Raw genomic sequence first — 4393 nt, forward strand, 5'->3', positions numbered from 1 at the left:
TGGTTAGTGTTTAACCTTGTTTTTACAATCATCCTAAGGCTTTAGCTGTTTTTGGCAAACTGAGTCATAGAAGAAAACTCATGTTCTGAAATAAAGCACCATATGATATTTAAAAATGTATCCAATCTTCATATTTACAAGTCTTATTTTGAGATTGAGCAAGCTTAAATTGGCAAGTTGTCTAGCATCGCTTCCTGAGATTGTTTCACCATGGACTGTAAAGCGTGATGGATGAGCCCTTGCAGGCAAGGCCCAAAGGACAGCATTTTCAGGATTTGATTCCTGCTATTGATATGCTTTTCTTGTCATAATTAAATTAAATAATAATCTCTGGGCATTCTCACACCCAGTTGGGCAGATTTTTTTTCACAGATCAATGAAGATTTACTGACCTGTAGTGATACTATATAGGCAAACAGATAATTTCTTAATACCTAATGGTGATTCTGTGATAATTCATCAAATTGTATAGGTAATATAAAGAAAGCACTTTATGATATGACTGCTATTAAATTTTTGTCTAATATAAAAACTACTGTTAGCACTCTGAGAGGCGTCACTGTGTCATGAATTGTTTCTCAGATACAAAGCACTATTTCCAACTTAAATACATTTCATAGAGCTGTAAAACCATTAACCAAAGGTCATAACAAGAAATAAATGATTTATTGTAGGTGCAAGGACAGAAGAAAAAAATAATTCCTGGGTTTATCCATACCAAACTCCGTTGTTAACTTGGACGCAGAGTTATGGTTTCTGTTTAGTTTTGTTTTGTTTTCTTTAACAGTTAATGGATTTTAACATTCAAACAACCTGTGGAGCTAGTGAGAGAAAATGTATAGTTAGGTAAGTAGATTTAATGAAAACACATGAGAACATCTCTGTTGTAATCTCTTATTCATTTTATGATTTGAATTTATGTCTGAACTTGTATTGAACTTTTGTAAAAATAAAAAAAATAGAATGCTTGGAAAAATCATATGATACATTTTCCTAAAAAAAGGTACAAAAAAGTAGGAATGGCAAAAGAGATAGCAAAACGCAGAATGCAGACAGAGAATTAGAAACTAAGGCATAGCAGAAAATAATAGAGCATAAAAGAGAGAAGAGGAGAGACAAAGCGGAGCCTTGAGAGACAGCGGAGAGAGCAGTTAGGCTTCTCACTACCATGAGGAAAAGCAGAGATTTTTCTTAACACAAGGTGAGTTTAGTTTTACTAAAGTGGAAGAAACTGTTTATTTACAGACTTAGGTTTAGTTCATTTAGCAATAAAAGTGTGCAAGCTTTTTCTTTAAATATGCAATAAAGGTTGAAGCTCATTTTCCATCCAGAGTGAATGAGTTCTTTTTGCATTGGTGTGTGGGCTTCTGCTCCATATGTATATGTATGTAAGTACAGGGGTGTCTGTGTGAGTGTGCAAGTTAATGAGACAGATTGTTAAGAACAATGAATAAATATGTAATAATGAGTGTATATGTATGAATATTTGCCTGTGTAAAAGTTTTTTCCTTCTGTGAGCATGACTGTCCTGGTTCAATAAACGTTTATTGTTCAAAACCTCCGTCCCACCCAGCAAGTGAGAGGCAAGGCTTCTGGACAAGAGAGAAAGGAGCCCTAGCAATTCATCCATTACTTAATCCCTCACTGTTAAGGAGCTGATGTTCATTGCCTGAGCCAGTGGGTTTTAATCTCAAAATAAAGAACAAAGTTTTTAGTATTTTTTAGAAGCCAGCAGCTTCAGCATAGTTACAGGCACCTGTATACTGTTTTTCTACAATATAGTATTCAGTTCAATAGCATTGATAATATACCCATTTTTGTAAACTAAAAATTCATGTTAAATTCATGCCATCAAAGAAGTTGTAAGACTTGGATTCAGCTGTGACAGGCAAAATTGAATACTCATAAATATAGCCTAAGTTTCTGTGTCTGCCTGTTCCTAAAAAATCAGATTTTCCCCATGGACTCGGGAATATACCAGCACTATGGGGAATTCAGTTAACTTAGTTCTAGTTTGTTGCTCTATGAGGTAATATCCTTGCTGTTCTTCTGACTAGAACTTAAAAGTTCTAAAGTTACAGGGCTGTACCACCACAGTTTGAAACAACCACATTGAGTCATGTAGTGGACTGTCTATTGCAATAAGAGATAAACATTTGCATGTAAATCTTCTGATTTCAGATCACAAATGGATGGATAGTTTATTGTGTATAAATGGAATAAATGAGGTAGGTAATAGCTAGGTCACAGAGTGAAGTTCTGCTTTCTGGGTCACCATTATAAAGAAGGACACTGTGGGGACACAGTGAGTGATTGAATAATTTCTTTTTTTTTATACTGTTTAGTCACATTTATTTATATATAGATGATAAAACTAGACTCAGTGTCCAGATCTCCCACATTCTCCTCCAGGGTATACCCTGGGTCCCACCTCCTTTTCTCCACCCTAATCTGATTATTCAACACATTTAGCCTGAGTCCTACAACCCATGCACCAGCTTAGTCTAGCCTTCATTGCAAAGCAACTCTCTGCTCGGCCCAGGGTTCCCAAACAACAGGACTTCTCATGCATATCCAACCTTTCTGCCCAGACAGATTGTACACCGAATAATTTCTAAGATTGTATTAAATTATGACATAAATGAAGGCATACCAGACTGGAAGTTATATAACTTGGCAAATTTCATGTGACCCAAAGTATATTGAATTTCTTATTAGTGAATTCTCCTATGAAGATATGTGCAATATTGGTTGAGCCTATTATGTCATCTCAGAGGTGTGAGATAGGACATTTACTGATAGTAGCAGCTTGTTATCAGTTACAGATCTCAGCCGCTATCCTTGTGTAGAGGCTCAACATCACTCAGTGTCTTATTGATGGATTTCCCTCTACCAGATAAATTCCTACTCTTTTTCAAAGCCAATATAGTTAAGTATTTTTCTAAACTGAGCCTTGACTGAGTGAGAAGGAAATAAGAAAGAAAAGAGACCAGTGAGTGAGAGTCCTCCAACCTACCTGAAATTTATTGTGGAATTAAAACTGAACAGAAACACATGAAGAAATTGAGATGACTGACCAATATTGAAAGCTTTTTTACTTTGACAGCAGTTTGGATTACTCAGGTGACCAAATATAGCTGATAGATCAATGTCCTGACTGCCATTTCCTAGGGTTCTCAGACTGGAGCAATCAGAAATCAGAATAAAGAACTGAGCTTATTGTGAAATATAATTTCTGTAGTTCAAGCAAAACAGAGGCTGTGGACAAACTAGTGTGTCCATGTCCAACAGGATTGTTATTTTTCCTGGATGAAAATGTGCTGCCTGAGAGAAAAAGTGTGAGTAAACTTTGGTGTGCTCTAATATATGTCTCATGTCTCTGGAGTTCATGAGGCCATAAAGGCTATTTACATTTTTAAAATAACTTTTTGAGATTATCATTATGCCATTACCATCTCCTCTTACCTCTCTCCAATTAATCCTATTCCGTGCTTTCAAATTCGTGGTATCTTTTTACTTTTATTGTTGTTGCTGTTTGAATTTTATCAAATTTTGGCTACTGGACTTCCCAGTTATAAGGCCTTGGATGGCTTCTTTGGACATGTGTTGGAAATAAAATATGAGACCAATGGCTCCACTTCTGGGAAGAGGAACAACCTGTGTTCCAGGATACTAACAGAATTTGTACTTCTAGTGGCTTGGGTTTGGGCTCCTTATACTCATGTGGTTGAATGCTAGGCCCACGGGGAGTGAGAGTATTAGGAGTTGTATCCTTGTTGGAATAGGTGTTGCCTTTTTGGAGGAAGTGTGTCGTTGTGACGTGGACTTTAAGTTCTATGCTCAAGCTCCACCCACTGCAGAAGAGGCACTCTTCCTGGCTTTCTGCAGAAGAGGAGACATTTTTTCTGACTCCCCTCTGATTAATATGTATATCTCACTTCTTTTTCAATCATCATATCTGCCTAGACCCTACCATGCTTTCTGTTATGATGATAAAGGATGGAACCTCTGAAACTGTAAGCAAGCCTCAATTAAATGATGTCCTTTACAAGAATTGCCTTGGTTGGGGTTGGGGAGATGGCTCAGTGGTTAAGAGCACTGACTGCCCTTCCAGAGGTCCTGAGTTCAATTTCCAGCAACCACATGGTGGCTCCTAACCGTTTGTAATGAGATCTGATCACCTCTTCTGGTGTGTCTGAAGACAGCTACAGTGTACTCATATAAATAAAGTAAACAAATCTTAAAAAAAAAAAAGAAAGAAGAATTGCCTCGGTCATCATGTCTTCTCACAGCAATGGAAACCTTAACTAAGACACTTCTAAAGTACACATTTCCCAGACTAAGGCTCTGTTTGCCCCTATGGTGGAGGTCAGAGCTTGGAAGGCCTGTGCTG

This window comes from Mastomys coucha, unplaced genomic scaffold (genome assembly GCF_008632895.1).
Source record: "Mastomys coucha isolate ucsf_1 unplaced genomic scaffold, UCSF_Mcou_1 pScaffold15, whole genome shotgun sequence".
Taxonomy (NCBI): Eukaryota; Metazoa; Chordata; class Mammalia; order Rodentia; family Muridae; genus Mastomys; species Mastomys coucha.